The 25,980-nt window shown below is 40.6% G+C and overlaps 2 long non-coding RNA genes across 3 annotated transcripts in view; both read right to left on the reverse strand.

The window, feature by feature from the left end:
* Nucleotides 1-5,361: 5,361 nt before the first annotated feature.
* On the reverse strand, nucleotides 5,362-8,635 carry LOC311112094. 2 transcript variants are annotated; one of them, XR_014610835.1, is made up of 5 exons: nucleotides 7,038-8,635; nucleotides 6,629-6,657; nucleotides 6,350-6,439; nucleotides 5,785-5,917; nucleotides 5,362-5,643 (listed from the first exon to the last, which is right to left on the reverse strand). It is a non-coding gene; the product is annotated as an uncharacterized lncRNA (long non-coding RNA). The 2 variants fall into 2 exon arrangements; XR_014610836.1 differs by having other exon boundaries at nucleotides 6,350-6,657.
* A 4,267-nt stretch (nucleotides 8,636-12,902) lies between these two features.
* Nucleotides 12,903-25,980, reverse strand: part of LOC311112339 — a 41,255-nt gene continuing 28,177 nt past the window's right edge. Inside the window, exons 2-3 of the long non-coding RNA XR_014610863.1 lie at nucleotides 13,784-13,874; nucleotides 12,903-13,180 (exon numbers count right to left, since the gene is read on the reverse strand). This is a non-coding gene — a long non-coding RNA (uncharacterized lncRNA). The remainder of the gene's footprint in view (nucleotides 13,181-13,783; nucleotides 13,875-25,980) is intronic.

Genomic DNA, 25,980 nt, shown 5'->3' on the forward strand with positions numbered 1-25,980 from the left:
ACTGAGACCAAGTAGAGACTTTGGACAGGGTGGATATGGTATAATAAAGGCAGTTTATTCAGAGGTAAAGATATCTGGAATCGCGTGCACGGACTCGTTCGTCAAACTCTTAGGGAGCTATCTGAAGAGAGCCCCGAAAACATTGTGTGCAGACATTTTATACAATAAATGATGTAGGTTGAATCTAGTAGTTCTGATCTTCTGATTGGTCCTGATGAGTTGGGCGAGGTCCCCTCCACTGTTGCATTGGCTCTGAGTCGGGTTCTCTGTCTTCAAATGTTCAGCCTAAAGAGAGGGGATTTTTGTGTGTGTGTGTGTGTGTGTTTAACAGTGATGATGTGTGTGTGTGTGTGTGTTATCAGTGATGATGTGTGTGTGTGTGTGTGTGTGTGTGTGTGTGTGTGTCCTCAGAGCAAGAACTCGTGAGTTGGAAGAACTGAGAGACCTATGGCGTGGGTGTTGTCCTTGGCCACCTGCTGACAAGGCTGACAAGATAGGACTCTTTTGTCCATTGTTATAGGATAGGAACAGCATTGATTGAAAACAAACGCCCAACACAAAATGGGTCATGCACAAGATTTTAGTCAGACCAAGCTATAACATTATATATTTACTACGACAGTACATTCAACCAAAAGCTAATATAACAAAGGCATCAGAGATTATTTATAATCTGTCACAGAAACTGGAATCCATCTCCCCAGATCAGTCAATAAATGCTTCTGGTATTGACTTATATGCTGCCCCTGTCTTCATGTTGTTGCTGGACATATCTTTTTTAAAATGTGTGTAGGTCACCTAAATCATCAGAAAAATTGCCCCTCCTGAGAATTTTTTCAGGAGCCGCCACTGGTCTGTACACTACAAAATATTTTAGCAGTGAGTCGTTGACTCTACACTGTCTATGGAACAAATCGATGAAGTAGCTGGCCAACGCTCACGCAATACTTGGTTCTGTGTGCTGTTGTAAAGCTAGCCAAAAAAATCGAAGAGAGGACAGACACCTGTCTGCCTAGCTAAGTGTCAACAGTGCTCAGGTGAGTTATAAGCAGTTTTAGATTGAGTTAATGTGTAAATATGCTGTTGCGTAATGTCGCTTAGTTTAGCATGTTTTTTTCCCCAGCTATCCAACAACGTTGATAGATAGCTAGCTATTGAGCATGCAAGCGTTTAGTTAGCTACCTCTACTAGCTAGCCAGCTAACCAGCGAATGTTAGCTAATGTCACCTAGTTTATCATCTTTTTTTTGCAGCTATCCTCGCCGGGCCAGACGTGTATAGCCGTAACGGACATTAAAACACTAAACAATCACAATACAGTAACTATTGGTCACTCTATTATGTATTATTCTAATATGTATTCATGATAGAATTGTCAGTTATTAATGAAAATGTTAATGATAAACCTTTTTTACTGCACTCTAGAGAATTGTAGGCCTAGATATCTTACAATGTATTTACATATTTACAGACTGTGTGTGTGAGAGAGAAAGGGGAGAGTGTGTGTGCATGTTGTGTCTTATTTTTTCCTTGTTAGCCACCCATCTCTGCATTTCTGCATCACAAAAAGCTGAGGTCTGGAACTCCCTCCAGTTCATCTCTCTCTCTATTCCTTTGGCCTTGGTTGCCTGGTTTTTAATCGCCACATTCATTCATTGTGGAGAACAAACATCCGTTTGGCCAGAGCGATGTGGATGGGTAGCCAGGGAATGGCCTTGGTACATTAAAAATACTTTTGCAGGACAATAAACATATTTGCCTGCCACTCCTGGGAACCCTGTTCATATACAGTGGCTTGCGAAAGTATTCACCCCCCTTGGCATTTTTCCAATTCTGTTGCCTTACAACCTGGAATTAAAATTGATTTTTGGGGGGTTTGTATCATTTGATTTACACAACATGCCTACCACTTTAAAGATGCAAAATATTTTTTATCGTGAAACAAACAGGAAATAAGACAAAAAAACAAAAAACTTGAGCGTGCATAACTATTCACCCCCCCAAAGTCAATACTTTGTAGAGCCACCTTTTGCAGCAATTACAGCTGCAAGTCTCTTGGGGTATGTCTCTATAAGCATGGCACATCTAGCCACTGGGATATTTGCCCATTCTTCAAGGCAAAACTGCTCTAGCTCCTTCAAGTTGGATGGGTTCCGCTGGTGTAACAATCTTTAAGTCATACCACAGATTCTCAATTGGATTGAGGTCTGTGCTTTGACTAGGCAATTCCAAGACATTTAAATACTACCCCTTAAACCACTTGAGTGTTGCTTTAGCAGTATGCTTAGGGTCATTGCCCTGCTGGAAGGTGAACCGCCGTCCCAGTCTCAAATCTCTGGAAGACTGAAACAGGTTTCCCTCAAGAATTTCCCTGTATTTAGCGCCATCCATTATTCCTTCAATTCTGACCAGTTTCCCAGTCCCTGCCGATGAAAAACATCCCCACAGCATGATGCTGCCACCACCATGCTTCACTGTGGGGATGGTGTTCTCGGGGTGATGAGAGGTGTTGGGTTTGCGCCAGACATAGCGTTTTCCTTGATGGCCAAAAAGCTCAATTTTAGTCTCATCTGACCAGAGTACCTTATTTCATATTTTTGGGGAGTCTCCCACATGGCTTTTGGCGAACACCAAACTTGTTAGCTTATTTTTTTCTTTAAGCAATGGCTTTTTTCTGCCCACTCTGCCGTAAAGTCCAGCTCCGTGGAGTGTATGGCTTAAAGTGGACCTATGGACTGTGGAGCTTTGCATCTCCTTCAGGGTTATCTTTGGTCTCTTTGTTGCCTCTCTGATTAATGCCCTCCTTGCCTGGTCTGTGAGTTTTGGTGGGCGGCCCTCTCTTGGCAGGTTTGTTGTGGTGCCATATTCTTTCAATTTTTTAATAATGGATTTAATGGTGCTCCGTGGGATGTTCAAAGTTTCGGATATTTTTTTATAACCCAATCCTGATCTGTACTTCTCCACAACTTTGTCCCTGACCTGTTTGGAGAGCTCCTTGGTCTTCATGGTGCCGCTTGCTTGGTGGTGCCCTTTGCTTAGTGGTGTTGCAGACTCTGGGGCCTTTCAGAACAGGTGTATATATACTGAGATCATGTGACACTTAGATTGCACACAGGTGGACTTTTTTTAACTAATTATGTGACTTCTGAAGGTAATTGGTTGCACCAGATTTTATTTAGGGGCTTCATAGCACGCACCACTTTTCCGTTATTTTTTCTTTAGAGTTTTTGGAAACAAGTAATTTTTTTCATTTCACGTCACCAATTTGGACTATTTTGTGTATGTCCATTACATGAAATCCAAATAAAAATCCATATAAATTACAGGTTGTAATGCAACAAAATAGGAAAAACGCCAAGGGGGATGAATACTTTTGCAAGGCACTGTATGAGGGCTGTTGGGGCCATGTTTCAGCTCCAGATTACAAAACCTGCAGACTTCCTTTTGGTAATTCATTTTAATCAGAGAAATATCCAATAAACCAAACTGTTGCTTTCACTGTGAATGTACTTTATTGCACACAATGCTCAAATTAAATGGAGCATACATAAAATAAACAATGTATTTACATTGGCTCTAATGTCTATGTGTGTGTGAGAGACAGAGAGAGAGTGAGACATGTTTTTCAACTCAGAAAAAAGCACACTGAATTTCCTCAAACTGTACACATTATCAATCACACTTTGATTTGATAGATATTTAGAGTAATTATGTAGATATTGATCATGGATATCTAGGCGTAGATACAGGGGGGAAAAAAAGTATTTAGTCAGCCACCAATTGTGCAAGTTCTCCCACTTAAAAAGATGAGAGAGGCCTGTCATTTTCATCATAGGTACACGTCAACTATGACAGACAAATTGAGAAAAGAAAATCAAGAAAATCACATTGTATGATTTTTTATGAATTTATTTGCAAATTATGGTGGAAAATAAGTATTTGGTCACCTACAAACAAGCAAGATTTCTGGCTCTCACAGACCTGTAACTTCTTCTTTAAGAGGCTCCTCTGTCCTCCACTCGTTACCTGTATTAATGGCACCTGTTTGAACTTGTTATCAGTATAAAAGACACCTGTCCACAACCTCAAACAGTCACACTCCAAACTCCACTATGGTCAAGACCAAAGAGCTGTCAAAGGACACCAGAAACAAAATTGTAGACCTGCACCAGGCTGGGAAGACTGAATCTACAATAAGGTAAGCAGCTTGGTTTGAAGAAATCAACTGTGGGAGCAATTATTAGGAAATGGAAGACATACAACATTTACATTTACATTTTAGTCATTTAGCAGACGCTCTTATCCAGAGCGACTTACAGTTAGTGCATAGATTAAAAAAATCATACCCCCTGTGGGAATCGATACAAGACCACTGATAATCTCCCTCGATCTGGGGCTCCACGCAAGATCTCACCCCGTGGGGTCAAAATGATCACAAGAACGGTGAGCAAAAATCCCAGAACCACACGGGGGGACCTAGTGAATGACCTGCAGAGAGCTGGGACCAAAGTAACAAAGCCTACCATCAGTAACACACTACGCCGCCAGGGACTCAAATCCTGCAGTGCGAGACGTGTCCCCCTGCTTAAGCCAGTACATGTCCAGGCCCGTCTGAAGTTTGCTAGAGTGCATTTGGATGATCCAGAAGAGGATTGGGAGAATGTCATATGGTCAGATGAAACCAAAATAGAACTTTTTGGTAAAAACTCAACTCGTCGTGTTTGGAGTACAAAGAATGCTGAGTTGCATCCAAAGAACACCATACCTACTGTGAAGCATGGGGGTGGAAACATCATGCTTTGGGGCTGTTTTTCTGCAAAGGGACCAGGACGACTGATCCGTGTAAAGGAAAGAATGAATGGGGCCATGTATCGTGAGATTTTGAGTGAAAACCTCCTTCCATCAGCAAGGGCATTGAAGATGAAACGTGGCTGGGTCTTTCAGCATGACAATGATCCCAAACACACCGCCCGGGCAACGAAGGAGTGGCTTCGTAAGAAGCATTTCAAGGTCCTGGAGTGGCCTAGCCAGTCTCCAGATCTCAACCCCATAGAAAATCTTTGGAGGGATTTGAAAGTCCGTGTTGCCCAGCGACAGCCCCAAAATATCACTGCTCTAGAGGAGATCTGCATGGAGGAATGGGCCAAAATACCAGCAACAGTGTGTGAAAACCTTGTGAAGACTTACAGAAAACGTTTGACCTGTGTCATTGCCAACAAAGGGTATATAACAAAGTATTGAGAAACTTTTGTTATTGACCAAATACTTATTTTCCACCATAATTTGCAAATACATTCATAAAAAATCCTACAATGTGATTTTCTGGAAAAAATTTTCTCATTTTGTCTGTCATAGTTGACGTGTACCTATGATGTAAATTACAGGCCTCTCTCATCTTTTTAAGTGGGAGAACTTGCACAATTGGTGGCTGACTAAATACTTTTTTCCCCCACTGTATATCCACTCCTAAAATAAACTGGAGCATACAGAAAATAAACAAGTAATTACAATGTATTTACATTGGGGATAGAGTGTGTGTGCATGTTGTGTTTTATTTTTCCTTGTCAGCCACCCATCTCTGCTTTGTCAGTCTTGATAGGCCCAGTGTATGCACTTCTGGGCAGTGGTGGAGTGCATGGCAGATCTGAAAGAGAGATGCACAAAGTGACAGTAATTATATAGCTCAACAACATGTTTGTGTGTGCACATCTGTTGGTGTGAGTGCGTGAGCGTATGTAATATAATTCTAGTGAGCGTATGTGTATGTAATATAATTCTGAATTACCGGTATCCATCTGGGAATCCTCAAAAGTTTCTCCCTTCACGGCCAGTGTAGTAGGAACTGGTGCAGCCGGTAAATTAAATACCACAGCAGAGGACTCCTGTAACTGCAGCTGAACTGCTGGGGGGTGGCAGATCTAAAAGAGAGGCACAATTTTTGGGGGGGCGGTGTCTGAGGTGTAACTGCGTTGGATCTGTCAAATTGGTAAGCAGCTGCTCTTGATTACTATCACGAAGCTACACCTGTCCTACTCGCGTTACAAGTTCAGAACGAGAAGGTGTAGGCTATATAGAAATAATTACGCTCAAATTGAAAAATCATTCAACGAAATAATGAGGATTTCTATCATCCTAATAGAGGTGTAGATTACATCTCACATTCCAGTGTTCAAACTTGTACACAAGGCTGTATGAGATTTCTGTTAATGCCAGGAGCCACTTGTGGATTTCACATCTCTAACACAGTTCCACCTCAGACACAGCCAAAAGAACCGCTATGCGGATGTGATTGAGTAGAGCCCCAAGTGAGGGAGAGCATGCATGTGTGTATACATGTATGTGATAATTACCTGTATCACCTGTCGCGGCCGGTGTAGCAGGTGCAGGGGCAGACGACTGCAGCTGTGAGGGCTGTGGTTGAGCTAATAGGGGTGTCATATCTAAAAGAAAGAGCCACAATTTTCTTAAGTGAAAATAATTATACAACAAAATAGAGTGAGTGATTGAGTGAGTATAAGTGTGTGTGTGACCATTTTCTGGACCACATCACACTGCTTCAGGTCTACAAGCCTCTGGAAGTTTCAGCGTGCCACTCCAGGCCTGGAACAGATTGATTGAAACACGGTTACCTGTCACCCACCGAGCCTGGTTGGCAGATCTGAAAGATAGGCACAATATTATTTTAATGACAAAGCCTCGACTACACACTAACCTAAATTAAGTGTGTGTTTGTGTGTGTGTGTATATTGGGCAACCACACAGCAGACTTCATTTTCCCAACTACTCATTGTACTTGTCCTCACAATCTGTGGTGTGTGTGATCTGTGTTATTGACTCAGAAGTGTGTAGGACATTCAGTGATTAGCTTAAGAAAGAAATACTATCAACAGTGTACAGTAAAAAGGATATCAAATATTCAGATCTGGATTGACAAGTAGGCTAAATCATGTGAAGTTACAAAACCTCTAGGGCTTTGTCTACACTTAAATAAAATAAAGGATGCAGGACCTGAGCTCTAGGACCATGCCTCAGGACTACCTGGCCTGATGACTCCTGGCTGTTCCTGTCCCCAGTCCACCTGATCGTGCTGCTGATCCAGTCTCTGCTGTTTCTGTCTGCGGCTATGGAACCCTGACCTGCTCAGGGCTCCCCGGAAGTGCTACCTTGTCCCAGACCTGCTGTTTGATCATGTCTCTCTCTACTGGACCTGCTGTCTCAACCTCTAAATGCTCAGCTATGAAGAGCCAACTGGCATTTACTCCTGAGGTGCTGAACTATTGCACCCTCTATAACCACTGTGATTATTATTTGACCCTGCTGGTCATCTATGAACATTTAAACGTCTTGAAGAACGATCTGGCCTAAATGGCTGTACTCTTTTATAGTCTCCACCAGCACAGCCAGAAGAAGACTGGCTACCCCTCGGAGTCTGGCTCCTCTCTAGGTTTCTTCCTAGGATCCTGCCTTTCTAGGGAGTTTTTCCTAGCAACTGTGCTTCTACATCTGCATTACTTGCTCTTTGGGGTTTTAAGCTGGGTATCTGTATAAGGACTTTGTGACAACTGCTGATGTAAAAGGGGCTTTATAAAATGCATATAATTGATTGTTTGTATATGCTTCTATTCATGTCAGTAACTCTAAATATGACATTAAGTTATCTTACATTTCCTTAATAGGAAGTTGTACGTTAAGCCAACACTTTTTCCTGGTCTTTCCTGCTGGGGACAGGGGGCTTCGGGTTTGGGAATGGAGGACCTAGAGAATTGGAATATTAACTATAATTAGAGCCCACATTTATGAATGAAATTCAATTTGAGTTAGATGTGTATCTCTTCTGATTGAGAATTGCTGATGATATACTGTATATGTCTATTTTCGTTTGAAAATATGCCACTGAACCACACAATTGTATCTAGTGAGAGTGCACACAACCGTTAGCTTATTTTACCAGGTCAAAGGTAACACAATTTCGTCAAGGGAGACCTAGCAGAGGGCAGAGCTCTCAAGTAAAAGGCATATCCATAGCAGCAGCTATGGTATGGATAAAGACAATGTGACACCACCACAGCTGCATGAATGTGTGATCTCTCTATAATATTAGCTAATTTAACAATTTCCAGACCCAACGAATAACAAAACAGTAGGAAGGCTATTGTTGCTGTATTGTAGCCTACTCTACACCACCCCATCAACCAACTACTATCTAGCGACAAGGCTACGTTGTTATAATTGTGTAATGTTGTACTGTAGCCTACTGTACACCACATTAACCACCTAGCTAACTAGTGATAGCTTAACTAGCTAGCTCTAAAGAAACAACCAATGACATAAACAGGCTTTTAAACTAAATATCTATCTAGCTACTATGATTACATGTAAAACAACTTTAGAGATGATTGCAAAGTTGACTTCCCGGTCTGCTACTCTTGGGAACTAACGTTAGATGGAGGCATCAACATAGGACGTTAGCTAGCATGTTAGCTATTAAACTATCTATCCAGCAAAAATCTCGAGGTCAAAAACGAAAGAAACTATGTTAAGCCATGCTTTAGTAAGATAAGTCCAATCTGACTGAAATAATTAACTGAACGTAAATGTATGTGACTCATTACTAGCTAACTTTAGCTTGCTAGCTCAGTGACTGCTGCTGGGCGAAGAAATATGCACTTCTTGTTTACAGTGTTCCCTATGGGAAATCAGACTTGCGCCACAAAAACAACCAGTGGCCAATAATTATATTACACACGGGTTGGTTTAGAAACCCCATTGACAATGCATGCAAGCCAGCGCACATGCGAGCGTTTAGCTACCTCTCTACCAGCTAACATTAGCTTGAAAATGGGGAGCAAATGCTGGAATGTGGAATGTGAAAACTAGCTAGATCTAATAGCTAGCTAAGGGAATCATCAGGCAGTTGAGGGAATTTATTTGGTGATAAAGGAAAACATATTTCGAAGAAGGAATGTAATGTAACGTAGAATGGATGCCTTGCATTTATATAACGAAATGCAAGCTTTTACCAACACCGCTCCCTGGTGGTCTAGTGGTTAGGATTCGGCGCTCTCACCGCCGCGGCCCGGGTTCGATTCCCGGTCAGGGAACTACACTTTTTGTAATGGCTCGATTCCATTTTATGTAGCAATATCATCTGTATGTAAAATCTGAACATATTGTCCGTTTTATAATAATCGGAATAATGTATTGGTCATTCACTAAAACATTGATTAACACAATCAATGTTTTAGTGAGTGGCCATGCATTATTATGATATATGAATAATTTTTTTTGTGCTGTCTGTGATAACATTCATTAGAGATGGTTTTACTAACTTGCAGGATTGTTTCAGCCTCTAGTACTTTTCAATAAATTCAATAAGTGGATTAGTTTTAAATATTTTCTAAAGCATAACATTAAGTAGGGCTGGGCCCTATGGCCAAAATATAATATCACAATATTTTTCTCATTTTTGAAGGTATGGCGGTATTTGACAGTATTTTAATTTTCGGAATAATAAAAGTTCCAATATGTTTTATGAGTAGTGCATGATCCAGGTTATGGTAAAAAAATATAAGTGCTATTAATGGGCTTTCGCCATTATGATTGTTGTATACTTAACCAAACTAGGAAAAAACTGACAGTGAACTTTTCATTTATTTAGTATTGTATCAACATATCTTCGTAGACGGTATTGTATAAAAATGCATACTGGTATGTGTAGCCATACCGGTATACCTTGTTATTGACATACGATACTGGTATACCTTGTTGTTAACATACGATATTAACATACGATATTGACCAGCCCTAAAATGAAACATGTTCTGACAAATAATTTGTATATGAATTTCTCTGTACTTTAGCCCGGCTAGCTCAGTCGGTAGAGCATAAGACATAATCTCAGGACAAGGTGACTTTTATCAATATATTCGGCTCTATTTACTCTCAGATTCGAAAATGCTATTTAGCATCAAAGTAAACATCATGCAAGACTACAACTCAATGAAAGCTCCTGCACGCCATGTTTAGCTGACACCTTTGCTGGTAGCTAGCTACTAGCTACCTTGATCCAAAACTAAAGACATATTGAACATTTTAATTTACTGTTCTGTATTTTATTAGACCAATATTTGTCTTATTTATTCATTTGGTCTTGTGTCTTGTACAGAATACTATCCTAGTAGCGTTCAGATATGTATAATGTGTCATGAATACTAGGCAGAAGTTTACATACACCTTAGCCAAATACATTTAAACTCAGTTTTTCACAATTCCTGACATTTAATCCTAGTAAAAATTCCCTGTCTTAGGTCAGTTAGGATCACCACTTTATTTTAAGAATGTGAAATGTCAGAATAATAGTAGAGAGAATGATTTATTTCAGCTTTTATTTCTTTCATCACATTCCCAGTGGGTCAGAAGTTTCCATACACTCAATTAGTATTTGGTAGCATTGCCTTTAAATTGTTTAACTTGGGTCAAACGTTTCGGGTAGCCTTCCACAAGCTTCCCACAATAAGTTGGGTGAATTTTGGCCCATTCCTCCTGACAGAGCCGGTGTAACTGAATCAGGTTTGTAGGCCTCCTTGCTCGCACACGCTTTTTCAGTTCTGCCCACACATTTTCTATAGGATTGAGGTCAGGGCTTTGTGATGGCCACAACTTTGGAAGTATGCTGGCCTATTCCTCTGTCAGGAGGAATGGGCCAAAATTCACCCAACTTATTGTGGGAAGCTTGTGGAAGGCTACCCGAAACGTTTGACCCAAGTTAAACAATTTAAAGGCAATGCTACCAAATACTAATTGAGTGTATGGAAACTTCTGACCCACTAGGAATGTGATGAAAGAAATAAAAGCTGAAATAAATCATTCTCTCTACTATTATTCTGACATTTCGCATTCTTAAAATAAAGTGGTGATCCTAACTGACCTAAAACAGGGAATTTTTACTAGGATTAAATGTCAGGAATTGTGAAAAACTGTGTTTAAATGTATTTGGCTAAGGTGTATGTAAACTTACGACTTCAACAGTAGCTAGCTAGCTACCTACCTAGATGATATTAGCAATATACCCTTATTTTACCAGATCCTCTTCTCCTTCAGCCGGTGGAGGTCTTTATTTAATCCCTTATCATTTCTGCCAACTATATGAACAAGGTGAAATCTATTTCAATTCATGGTGTCAGAATGCACTGCTGTATTAAAGCAATTCAGAACTAACTTGTTGACATGTTCTGTTGCAGATTCAAAGCCAGATTCACTCATTTCAGAATGTATCCATAATCACGAATGAATAAGCATATTTTTTTGACAAGAATGCACCTAGTCACCCATCAATCACGTCAAACACCTGAGCTCCAACAATGACATTGTTTTAAAGAAATCAAAATATTAAACAATGCATACGTATGCCTTTTATACATAACATAAACATCTGAATTTATACTGAACAAAAATATAAACGCAACATGTAAAGTGTTGGTCCCATGTTTCATGAACTGAAATAAAAGATCCCAGAAATTTTCCATATGCACAAAAAGCTTATTTCTTTCAAATTATATGCAATATTTGTTTACATCCCTGTTAGTGAGCATTTTATCCTTTGCCAAGATAATTCATCCATCTGACAGGTATGGCATATCAAGAAGCTGATTAAACAGCATGATCATTACACTGGTGCACTTTGTGCTGGGGACAATAAAAGTCCACTCTAAAATGTGCAGTTTTGTCACATAACACAATGCCACAGATGTCTCAACTTTTGAGGGACAATTGGCATGTTGACTGCGAGAATGTCCACCAGAGCTGTTGCCAGAGAATGTAATGTTGATTTCTCTACCATAAGCTGCCTCCAACATTGTTTTAGAGAATTTGGCAGTATGTCCAACTGGCCTCACAACCGCAGACCACGTGTAACGACGCCAGCCCAAGACCTCCCCATCCGGCTTCTTCACCTGCGGGATCGTCTGATAACAGCCACCCAGACAGCTGATGAAACTGAGGAGTATTTCTGTCTGTAATAAAGCCCTTTAGTGGGGAAAAGGCATTCTGATTGGCTGGGTCAGGCTCCGCAGTGAGTGGGCCTGGCACCCATTTCGTTACACCCGCAATAACATCTGCTAAACATGTGTATGTGACCAATAACATTTGATTTGATTTGAAGTTGGTGGGCCTATAACCTCCCAGGCCCCCTCCATGGCTGTACCCCTGCCTAGTCATGTGAAATCCATAGATTAGGGCCTAATTAATTTATTTAAATGGACTGATTTCCTTATATGAACTGTAACTCAGTAAAATTGTTGAAATTGTTGCATGTATTGTTTTGTTCAGTATAAATAAACATGAAATTATATATTCATAAATTCCACAAACCTGGGACATCGAAGCGCACCATATGAACTATTATTACTATCTGAGAGTGCACAGATTCTTCTGCTTTTCCATTTTAGGAATTGGACCAGCACAAACAAACACAAAATGTAAAACAGCATAATGTGATTTTGGTGGGTGAGTGACAAATGGAAAGACTGGATGTGTGAGGTAGGTTTGATATAAAATGCTAGGTCAACTCTAGCAGAATGAGAAACACACTTAACAGACTCAAAACAAGGAAGCCATGCCTAAACGTAGCTATATCAAACACCCTTCTTGTCAATTTAACAGGTCCATGTTGCTGCTGTCAATCGTGAGCAGCACATTTACCACTGCATTTAGTCTGAACCCCAGAATAAGCAGGACATCATTACACAGGTGAAAAAAAGGGAGCAAAAACAGTACACCACAACACTTTTAAACGTGTTACTGAGTCTAGATTATTTGTAAATCGCTCTGGATAAGAGCGTCTGCTAAATGACGTAAATGTAAATGTTGATTGTATCAAATCGGGAGAAGAACAAGTGAAGGAAGCAGCATAGAGAAAATGGGTAAAGGTAGGTTGGGATTATAGCGATAAAATGGAGAGTTCCACAGTGTCCGAAAGTTAAGGGACTATGGGGCATAAAAGGCATAGTGTGGAATAAGGGGTAGCTAGAGAGATTGTTGACCATGGAATAAAACATAAAAAGGGGCGCTGGTGTGGCTCTTTTAGGTCGTTGTCACAAATATCCGGCCCGTGTCCAGTCAGCGTATGTCACTCGAAGTCATTCCGTCTCACTTGCAGCATTCAAATCGTGGTCATCCTGTGTCTGTGAATCATTAAAGACGAAGAGTGATCACAGCATTTACACAAATTGAGCCATAGACAATACAACTTAAGCATTGAGGACAGCATTTTGTTGACAACATGGTGATTTACACCAGGGGTTCCCAAACTTTTTCACTCGGAGCATTGGGGAGCATCCTGTGCCCCCCCAAGCGTGCGCGTGCATGCACCACGTCTATTTCTATGCGCACAAGCACTGTTCATGACACACTGTTCACACCCCTCTTGTTGGTGGAGAGAACTTTGCCGGTTTAAAGCTTATGTCCTGCATTTCTACACATTTTGTCATGGGCTGCAAAGAAAATTTAGCAGTTTAAAAGCAAAATTTTCTTGCAATACATTTTGCCATGTCTAATGTGTATTCGTGATATTTGAGTGAGTAAAACAATTACAACAATATATATGGGCAAAAAATACTAATGTTAGCTGACATGGGCTAGTTGATCTGGACATTTCTGACACATTATAAATGACTGTCTAAGGTATGCAATGACTAACATGACGAGAGGATGTGGGGGGGGGGCACAGTTTGGGAACCACTGGTTTACACTATGTCTACCAGGTGTAAATGATGGAAGAATCTAACCCCAGCTTTAGGCCCATTTGAGTGTGGTGGACCATTGGAGATTTAGGATGCTTGCTTTCAAAGTGCTGCTTGAATGTCTTCATGTCTGCATCTATAAAGGTCAAGTACAAAATGTAGGAAGTTAACAATCTCTGGCTTAGATTGAATTAAAAGTCGACACAAATGATAAACTAAGCAATACGATGCAACAAACTACTACACATATGAAAGACTGTACCACACAGGCCAGGACAATAGCCTACACATAGACAGGATCCTAAAGGCACATACAGTACCAACCAATTCAACTCACCCCCCCCCTTTTATTCTAAAGCTCCTGACTTTCCTACCTGAAGATCACTGACATCATGATTCGACCTCATTTTCTTTCGAATTCCCAGTTGTCATGAAAGCATCATATTCCATGGTCAAGGAAAGATGAACAAGAGGCAATACAAAATGGACGTTAAAACTGGTGTCCTGACTCTCTGTGGTCATTCAAAATCCCATGGCACTTTTTGTAAGAGTAGGGGTGTTCAGCCCGGTGTCATGGCTAAATTCCCAACCTGGCCACATTCCATCATGGCCACCTAATCATCCCCCTCATTCCTAATTGGCTAATATCACTGCTCACCTCTCCACCTGATAGCTGATGTGTGGTGAGCGTTCTGGCACAAAAATGGTCACAGTGTATATCACTGAGGTGGATGCTACACATTGATTGTGGATGAGGTGAGTTTCCCCCTACTATGTAAAGTGCTTTGAGTACCTCAGTTGGTAGAGAAGCGCTATATAAATCCAATAAATTATTATTATTTGTATACGATCACATCTCTCTATTATGCGTGGAAATATTTGGGAACAGATTTCCAAAATTAAAATCACTTGGAGCTGATGATCTGGTGTTTTTACAGTCTTTTATGACCAACAATGAAAATTCAACAACAAATATATATATATTATTATTGTTTTTTTTTCTTTTTCTGAGGGGCCAAATAAAACCACCCGCGGGCCAAATTCGGCCCGTTGGCCACCAGTTGGGGAACATGATGACATTGTTTACAGTCACAATCTTATCTTTGCGCAGATCCGATGTCATGTCATTATATCACAAAGCGTTAAACAGATTAATGTCATAGTCTAAGCATTGGTGGTGCGTTATAATCATATTGTCCAGCAGAGGGCGATATCAACTTGTTTATAATTCAGTTGAATGAATTCCTCATCTGTGAATTACATCAAGTCAAGCTCTAAAGTGTCTCACATAAATAGAGAAATATAAACGTTTTTTAAAGCTCCACATCACAGACCTATTGGCCGTTTAAATGATCACCTCCACATTTGTACAATACCCCACACCCTCGCTCGCCTCATGATCCCAACCAAAAAACTAAGCGTTCATTTTCTGACACAGTGACCATAAAATTGCAACATGCTCGGGCAAAATGGAGGTAATGTGTGTCTACTGCCAAGTAGAACTTGTGCAATGAAGGCTGGCTCCCTCCAACAACCCTCCAACTACTACAATGGTGCTCTTATCGCTCCGCACACCGAGGACTGCTTGGGCCTTCTCCAAGAAAAATACTATCACATCCAATCAAATCAAATCAAATGTTATTTGCCACATGCGCCGAATACAACAGGTGTAGACATTACAGTGAAATGCTTACTTACAAGCCCTTAACCAACAATGCAGTTTTTTTAAAGAAAAAAGTAAAACAAATAGTGTTAAGTAAAAAAAAAAAAAGCAAATAACTAAAGGGCAGCAGTAAAATAAAATAACAGTAGGGAGGGGGGTACCGGTACAGAGTCAATGTGCGGGGGCACCGGCTAGTCAAGGTAATTGAGGCAATATGTACATGTGGGTAGAGTTAAAGTGACTATGCATAAATAATAAACAGAGTAGCAGCAGCGTAAAAGAGGGGGATGGGGTAGGGGTGGGGGGACAGTGCAAATAGTCTGGGTAGCCGTGATTAGCTGTTCAGGAGTCTTATGGCTTGGGGGTAGAAGCTGTTGATAAGCCTTTTGGACCTAGACTTGGCGCTCCGGTACCGCTTGCCGTGCGGTAGCAGAGAGAACAGTCTATGACTAGGGTGGCTGGAGTCTTTTACAATTTGTAGGGCCTTCCTCTGACACCGCCTGGTATAGAGGTCCTGGATGGCAGGAAGCTTGGCCCCAGTGATGTACTGGGCCGTACACACTACCCTCTGTAGTGCCTTGCGGTCGGAGGCCGAGCAGTTGCCATACCAGGCGGTGATGCAACCAGTCAGGATGCTCTCGATGGTTCAGCTGTATAACTTTTTGAGGATCTGAGGACCCATGCCAAATCTTTTCAGTCTCCTGAGGGGTAATAGGCTTTGTCGTGCCCTCTTCACGACTGTCTTGGTGTGTTTGGACCATGATAGTTTGTTGGTGATGTGGACACCAAGGAACTTGAAGCTCTCAACCTGTTCCACTACAGCCCCGTCGATGAGAATGGGGGCGTGCTCACTCCTCGTTTTTTCCCTATACATCACATCACACATTCTTTAGATATCTGAAAGTCTTTATTTCATCCCTCAAAATGTAAATAGCCTAAACATGATTTTTCACTTACTTAGCTGTAGTCAATTCATCCAGACAGTTTTTCATTCATTCTGACAGTCTAAAACATGCTACTGTAATTCAACTCTATTACATACAGTAGGTATGCTTATCTGAAGCCTATGCTACTTTGACATTTTGAAGTCACTCAAATCAAATCAAATTGTATTTGTCACATGCGCAACAGGTGTAGACCTTACAGTGAAATGCTTACTTACAAGCCCTTAACCAACAATGCAGTTTTAAGAAAAAATAAGTGCGGTAACAGAGAGAACAGTCTATGAATAGGGTGGCTGGAGTGTTTGGCAATTTTTAGGGCCTTCCTCTGACACCGCCTGGTATGGAGGTCCTGGATGGCAGGAAGCTTGGCCCCAGTGATGTACTGGGCCGTACACACTACCCTCTGTAGTGCCTTGCGGTCGGAGGCCGAGCAGTTGCCATACCAGGCGATGATTCAACGAGTCAGGATGCTCTCGATGCAGCTGTAGAACTTCTTGAGTATCTGAGGACCCATGCCAAATCTTTTCAGTCTCCTGAGGGGGAATAGGCTTTGTCGTGTCCTCTTCACGACTGTCTTGGTGTGTTTGGACCATGTTAGTTTGTTTGTGATGTGGACACCAAGTAACTTGAAGCTCTCAACCTGCTCCACTACAGCCCCGTCGATGAGAATGGGGGTGTGCTCAGTCCTCCTTTTCATGTTGTCCACAATCATCTCCTTTGTCTTGATCACGTTGAGGGAGAGGTTGTTGTCCTGGCACCACACGGCCAGGTCTCTGACCTCCTCCCTATAGGCTGTCTCATCGTTGTCGGTGATCAGGCCTACCACTGTTGTGTCATCGGCAAACTTATTGATGGTGTTGGAGTAGTGCTTGGCCATGCAGTCATGGGTGAACAGGGAGTACAGGAGGGGACTGAGCAAAAACCCCTGAGGGGCCCCCGTGTTGAGGATCAGCTTGTCAAATGTGTTGTTACGTACCCTTACCACCTAGGGGCGGCCCGTCAGGAAGTCCAGGATCCAGTTGCAGAGGGATGTGTTTAGTCCCAGGGTCCTTAGCTTAGTGATGAGCTTTGAGGGCACTATGGTGATGAACGCTGAGCTGTAGTCAATGAATATCATTCTCACGTAGGTGTTCCTTTTGTCCAGGTAGGAAAGGGCAGTGTGGAGTGCAATAGAGATTGCATCATCTGTGGATCTGTTGGGGCGGTGTGCAAATTGGAGTGGGTCTAGGGTTTCTGGGATAATGGTGTTGATGTGAGCCATGACCAGCCTTTCAAAGCACTTCATGGCTACAGACATGAGTGCTACGGTGGTCTGCTTGAAACATGTTGGAATTACAAACTCAGTCTGTAAATCTGCTAATTGCGCATTTCTGGTATTCTGTCTCTTCTTATTTATATATATATATATATATATATATATATATATATCTATATATATATATATATATATATATATACAGTGGGGGAAAAAAGTATTTAGTCAGCCACCAATTGTGCAAGTTCTCCCACTTAAAAAGATGAGAGAGGCCTGTAATTTTCATCATAGGTACACGTCAACTATGACAGACAAAATGAGAAAAAAAAATCCAGAAAATCACATTGTAGGATTTTTTATGAATTTATTTGCAAATTATGGTGGAAAATAAGTATTTGGTCAATAACAAAAGTTTCTCAATACTTTGTTATATACCCTTTGTTGGCAATGACACAGGTCAAACGTTTTCTGTAAGTCTTCACAAGGTTTTCACACACTGTTGCTGGTATTTTGGCCCATTCCTCCATGCAGATCTCCTCTAGAGCAGTGATGTTTTGGGGCTGTCGCTGGGCAACACAGACTTTCAACTCCCTCCAAAGATTTTCTATGGGGTTGAGATCTGGAGACTGGCTAGGCCACTCCAGGACCTTGAAATGCTTCTTACGAAGCCACTCCTTCGTTGCCCGGGCGGTGTGTTTGGGATCATTGTCATGCTGAAAGACCCAGCCACGTTTCATCTTCAATGCCCTTGCTGATGGAAGGAGGTTTTCACTCAAAATCTCACGATACATGGCCCCATTCATTCTTTCCTTTACACGGATCAGTCGTCCTGGTCCCTTTGCAGAAAAACAGCCCCAAAGCATGATGTTTCCACCCCCATGCTTCACAGTAGGTATGGTGTTCTTTGGATGCATTTCAGCATTCTTTGTCCTCCAAACACGACGAGTTGAGTTTTTACCAAAAAGTTATATTTTGGTTTCATCTGACCATATGACATTCTCCCAATCCTCTTCTGGATCATCCAAATGCACTCTAGCAAACTTCAGACGGGCCTGGACATGTACTGGCTTAAGCAGGGGGGACACGTCTGGCACTGCAGGATTTGAGTCCCTGGCGGCATAGTGTGTTACTGATGGTAGGCTTTGTTACTTTGGTCCCAGCTCTCTGCAGGTCATTCACTAGGTCCCCCCGTGTGGTTCTGGGATTTTTGCTCACCGTTCTTGTGATCATTTTGACCCCACAGGGTGAGATCTTGCGTGGAGCCCCAGATCGAGGGAGATTATCAGTGGTCTTGTATATCTTCCATTTCCTAATAATTGCTCCCACAGTTGATTTCTTCAAACCAAGCTGCTTACCTATTGCAGATTCAGTCTTCCCAGCCTAGTGCAGGTCTACAATTTTGTTTCTGGTGTCCTTTGACAGCTCTTTGGTCTTGGCCATAGTGGAGTTTGGAGTGTGACTGTTTGAGGTTGTGGACAGGTGTCTTTTATACTGATAACAAGTTCAAACAGGTGCCATTAATACAGGTAACGAGTGGAGGACAGAGGAGGCTCTTAAAGAGGAAGTTACAGGTCTGTTAGAGCCAGAAATCTTGCTTGTTTGTAGGTGACCAAATACTTATTTTCCACCATAATTTGCAAATAAATTCATAAATAATCCTACAATGTGATTTTCTGGAAAAAAAAATCTTAATTTGTCTGTCATAGTTGACGTGTACCTATGATGAAAATTACAGGCCTCTCTCATCTTTTTAAGTGGGAGAACTTGCACAATTGGTGGCTGACTAAATACTTTTTTCCCCCACTGTATATATATACATATAGATACATAAACATACATACATATACACATACATACATATAAATACATATACACATACATACATATATATATATATATACACACATATCCTTTTAAAAATATATTTTCCGTTATTACTTTCCAACCCCACCACCTCTCCCCTAATTGGAGTAAACTAGTGAACAACAACGCCTAGGCCTCTACTTCCAGCTTGTACATAATATATACATGTTATGGAGCGGTATGCAAATTGACACAGTCAATTTTACAATAATTATATTTTGTTTGTTTTTACTCCTCAACTTCCTCTACCCTCAACCTCTCCGATCATTTTCATGATGTCCATCCGGTTTGCTTCTATATGCCATATCTTTCAAACTGTGCTCTTTCACAAAAGTTCTCAACCTATAACCTATATACTTATTATGGACACAGTATGTTTTACATTAGTTATTTTGTTGTTATTAGTTGTTATTAATTGTTATTAGTCCCAACCTTCAGCTCCATTCAACCCCTCCCATATATCTCATAACACCATCCATATTGGATTTCTATTTGCCGTATATTTTTCAACCTCATGAGGACCTTGACAGGAATGGAAGACCCAAAGTTACCTCTGCTGCAGAGGATAAGTTCATTAGAGTTACCAGCCTCAGAAATTGCAGCCCAAATAAATGCTTCACAGAGTTCAAGTAACAGACACATCTCAACATTAACTGTTCAAAGGAGACTGCGTGAGTCAGGCCTTCATGGTCGAATTGCTGCAAAGAAACCACTACTAAAGGACACCAATAAGAAGAAGAGACTTGCTTGGGCCAAGAAACACGAGCAATGGACATTAGACTGGTGGAAATGTGTCCTTTGGTCTGGAGTCCAAATTGGAGATTTTTGGTACCAACCGCCGTATCTTTGTGAGACGCGGTGTGGGTGAATGGATGATCTCTGCATGTGTATTTCCCACCATGAAGCATGGAGGAGGAGGTGTTATGGTGTGGGGGTGCTTTGCTGGTGACACTGTCTGTGATTTATTTAGAATTCAAGGCACACTTAAACAGCATGGCTACCACATAATTCTGCAGTGATACGCCATCCCATCTGGTTTGGGCTTAGTGGGACTATAATATGTTTTTCAACAGGACAATGACCCAACACTCCTCCAGGCTGTGTATGGGCTATTTGACCAAGAAGGAGAGTGATGGAGTGCTGCATCAGATGACCTGGCCTCCACAATCCCCCGACCTCAACCAAATTGAGATGGTTTGGGATGAGTCGGACCGCAGAGTGAAGGAAAAGCAGCCAACAAGTGTTCAGCATATGTGGGAACTCCTTCAAGACTGTTGGAAAACCATTCCATTTGTAGCTGGTTGAGAGAATGCCAAGAGTGTGCAAAGCTGTCATCAAGGCAAATGGTGGCTATTTGAAGAATCTCAAATCTCAAATATTTTATGATTGGTTTAACACTTTTTTGGTTACTACATGATTCCGTATGTGTTATTTCATAGTTTTGATGTATTCACTATTATTCTATTCTAACTTTTGACCGGTGGTGTAAATTGTTAGGATCATAAGAAAAGAAATGAAATATGAAAAGTAAACTTTAAATTAGATCTGTAAATGTTACGACTATGAATAAACATTTACACATTCAATTATGACTTTACGTCTCCCTTTACTCAGTTACAGATCTTTTTTATACGTACAACATTTTGTCAGTAATGTGGCATCTGCAAAGGACAAGAACCGAAAGTAGCCAGTCATAGTTAGCTAGTCAATCAAGCAACTCTAGCCCAGACGATAGAGTTGCTTTGCAGTTTCGTTTCCCAAATAAAAGCTTGTTTTAGAACTGCATTCAATACCGACGTTATACCAGTAGGTGGCATAATGTAGGCATGGGCCTTCAGCAAATGACTTGTGTGAGAATGATAGACACAGAAGAGCCTTGTCTAGCATAACCGCCTGAGCTGCAAAATAGAAAGTCAATATGATTTAGGCCTCTTCCGTTATCTAAATATGCCATGCTGTTGTGTGTTATTTAATGGCCATATAATTGCATAATTTATTTTTATACATTTACATTTACATTTAAGTCATTTAGCAGACGCTCTTATCCAGAGCAACTTACAGTTAGTGAGTGCATACATTATTATTATTATTATTATTATTTAATTTTTTTCATACTGGCCCCCCTATTTGTGTATGGCTACTGTGGTGATCATGTAACCTAATGAATCACACTTTTTTCCAGTATTTGGGAGCATGGACTGTAGTCCTTATATTAGGCATTTTGACTGTTTTAGTGAATTCCACTCTGTATGTAGGCTTGTTATAGCCATTTGCGTTTCACAACTCCATCACGCAGAGGCTATATCCATATCAATAAATGAGACAAGACAAAATATTGATTAAGTCTTAGCTATAACCTGTTCTGTGCGAAATAGCCAAGGGGTCCCAAAAGGTCAAGACTATATATAGCCTATTGTTATTGCCAGATCTGTTTTCCCTATCAGACACTGCATGTGCTTCTTCAACTATTTTGTTTAACATTTATTTAGAGGCTATATTTAGATGCCTGTGAGCTAGGGTCTCTTTTTAAGGGGAGCCCTGTAATAAAAAGTTATAAAACACAAAATAGAGTTCTATAATTATTCCGCAAGACACCAGTACTCAAAATGATAGCCTAAATTGCAATGCCTACAAATTGAAGGCCTCTTTTTTATTTGGATAGGCCTAAATTAAACATTGAATTATTAAAGTGATAGGCTAAAGAACTTTGGAGAATTTAGACAATTTTTGAATACACACTTGGATTTCAATACACAAATGGATAAGACTGTTCTATTCTCTTTGATTTAGTTCCTATTGCAACTCAGACAAATGACTGAATGGATGACATACTGACTGACTGAACTAAATGAAGGATGAATTAAATGTTCAAATATGTTGGAATGACGAGTTGCACGCATCATTACATTTACATTTACGTCATTTAGCATTTTCATGCATCATCATGCACGCATCATGCATGCTCTGCACTTTATTTGGCTAGTATGGAAATAGGCCTACATTAGGGTATACTGACTCTATGACTGCATGCCTCCAGAAGGGCATCTTCTGAGGCTGAGGGGTGCTTTTCCCAAGGTGCATTTTGCTGCATAGAGATCACAAGCTCTTCAACTGGGCAGCAGTGTCACAATGGAGGTAATAGCCTATATAGAGACTACCTAAGACCACTACAACATAGTTATTGTAAAGTGTGGGAATAAGCTTATGCCAGACTTAGCCTACGTTTAACCTCTCCCTTGTTCATTTCAAAGTCCATATGTTCATGACCCGATTAATATAAATCATGTCAAATTATTTTAAATTCATATTAACCCCTCCTACAGAATATGCTTTGGCATGATTTTGAGTGTTGAAATAAATATCAAAATATTCTATAAAAAAATATTTTGAGTGGCAAAGACTACAGTGGTCATACATAATTCATAGATTCACCAAACATCTATTATTATATGTTTCATTATTCCTGGTATATACTACTGGTTATGATTGCAGACAGAGCCCAGAGAATGGGATGGTGCAATCCTGAATTAGTCAGATTTTGATAAGGTGCATGCATGGGGATGTCCATGTCCACATCTCTGCCCATGCTGTAGAGATACACCTAGCGGACTGAAACTTCACTGTTGTAGCATAATACAGCTAGTGCTATCTAGACTTGCGCTGGCAAACAAATCCATTACATTAGCTACCTAAATGTGAAGTAAACTCAACTGAGGAGTAATAGACAATGGAGACTTTTAACTTGAAAACGTGCAGGATACATCTTTCCGGTTTCCCCTGACTTCCGTTTTTTTTATACTGTGTCATGCTTGTTCAGGTAGCACTCCTCACAGGCAGTTTGGTGTACGTTTTTTTTGTTGGTGAGATGAAACTTCCAAAACTCTGAAAGGTATTATTGTACGTCAGAATTGCAAAACAAGATTTGATCAAGCCTAAAATGTTAGTCGGTAATCGTAATATGGTGTTTGTATGTTCACAGATGAAATGTCATGTTTATGTTCATGTTTCACGCAAGGCTTTTCTTACGATCCTAATCATTTGCATATGGATTTTCTTACGATCATATTTCTTAATTAAAACATTTGCATGAAAATGAGTCGTCTCTCGTTGAATGACAACAAATACTTTATTGAAGAATCCCTACTGTTGACCAATCACAAACGAATGGCTGTAGACTTCGGCTGCGAACTTCGGCTTGTCTCCAGAAAAAAGGGTGTGTGGCCGAACAGCCATAAAAACCCGCACCGAAGTCCAAAACGAACAAAAACATCACCGAATGTCATCATAATATATCCACGAACTCTTCCGAACTGTTTGTACCAGAGAAAGGTTTGGACACACCTACTCATTCAAGGGTTTTTCTTTATTTGTACTATATTCTACATTGTATAATAATAGTGAAGACATCAAAACTATGAAATAACACATATGGAATCAGGTAATAACCAAAAAAGTGTTAAACAAATCAAAATATATTTTATATTTGAGATTATTCAAAGTAGCCACCCTTTGCCTTGATGACAGTTTTGCACACTCACATTTGGACTCATCAGACCGAAGGACAGATTTCCACCGGTCTAATGTCCATTGCTCGTGTTTCTTGGCCCAAGCAAGTCTCTTCTTCTAATTGGTGTCCTTTTTCTTTGCAGAAATCCGACCATGAAGGCCTGATTCACGCAGTCTCCTCTGAACAGTTGTTGTTGAGATGTGTCTGTTACTTGAACTCTGTGAAACATTTATTTGGGCTGCAATTTCTGAGGCTGATAACTCTAATGAACTTATCCTCTGCAGCAGAGGTAACTCTGGGTCTTCCTTTCCTGTGGTGGTCCTCATGAGAGCCAATTTCATCATAGTGCTTGATGGGTTTTGCAACTGCACTTGAAGAAACTTTCAAAGTTCTTGAAATGTTCCGTATTGACTGACCTAAAGTAATGATGGACTGTCATTTCTCTTTGCTTATTTAAACTGTTCTTGCCATAATATGGACTTGGTCTTTAACCAAATAGGGCTATCTTCTGTATACCAACCCTACCTTGTCACAACACAATTGATTGGCTCAAACGCATTAAGAAGGAAAGAAAGTCCACACATTAACTTTTAACATGGCACACCTGTTAATTGAAATGCATTCCAGGTGACTACCTCATGAAGCTGGTTGAGAGAATGCCAAGGGTGTGCAAAGCTGTCATCAAGGCAAATGGTGGCTACTTTGAAGAATCTCAAATTTAAAATATATTTTGATTTGTTTAACACTTTTTTGGTTACTACATGATTCCATATGTGTTATTCCATAGTTTTGATGTCTTCACTATTGTAGAAAATGTAGAAAATAGTAAAAAATAAAGAAAAACCCTGGAATTAATAAGTGTGTCCAAACCTGTGTGTGTGTGTGTGTGTGTTGTGTGTGCATGCATGTGTGCTGAGACTATGTGGACCTGTAGCTGTGTTTGAGCACTGAGTCTGTGTGTGTGTGTGTGTGTGTGTGTGTGTGTGTGTGTGTGTGTGTGTGTGAGCTGAGTATGTATGCATGGTCTACCCATATATTATCTAGGCCGACTCTCTCTCTCTCTCCAAACCATGCATCGAGATTATGTTGGTCATGACACATTTACGAGCCAAGAAGGGAGATTACTCATAGAGTCATACCAGGGCTGTATTTCTCCCAACACAGCACAAAGCATCAGCCTGACAATTGTTAGGCTCCACATTACAGCTCTACACTCGACTAGTTACATTTTAGTCATTTAGCTGATGCTCTTGCGATTTACAAGAGCAATTATGGTTAAGTGCCTTATCTACATAACACGCTGCCTGACCCGAGGTGGAATGTGTGACCTAGTGTGCATCCCAAATGGCACCCTATTCCCTACATAGCACTACTTTTGACCAGAGACTTATTGGGTCTCGTCAAAAGTCGTGCACTATATAGGGAATAGGGTGCCGTTTTGGGCTGCATCCCTAAGCACTTATGACAGAGCTACAATAGTCATAGTCATATGAAAGCAAATTGGGCAGTATTTATGGCGTAGTTGATACAGTGCATTTGGAAAGTATTCAGACTCCTTTACTTTTTCCACGTTTTGTTACGTTACAGCCTTGTTCTAAAATGGATTAAAGAAAAATAAATCCTCATCAATCTACACACATTGCCCCATAATGACAAAGTGAAAACAGGTTTTTAGAAATGTTTGCAAATATATTAAACCTAAAAACATAAATACCTTATTTAGATAAGTATTCAGACCCTTTGCTATGAGACTCTAAATTGAGCTCAGGTGCATCCTGTTTCCATTGATCATCCTTGAGATGTTTCTACAACTTGATTGGAGTCCACCTATGGTAAATTCAATTGATTGAACATGATTTGGAAAGGCATACACCTGTCTATATAAGGTCCCACAGTTGACAGTGCATGTCAGAGCAAAAACCAAGCCATGAGGTCAAAGGAATTGTCCTTAGAGCTCCAAGACAGGATTGTGTTGAAGCACAGATCTGGGTAAGGGCATCAAAAAATGTC

Source organism: Coregonus lavaretus (assembly GCF_964263955.1).
Source record: "Coregonus lavaretus genome assembly, chromosome: 38".
Lineage (NCBI taxonomy): Eukaryota > Metazoa > Chordata > Actinopteri > Salmoniformes > Salmonidae > Coregonus > Coregonus lavaretus.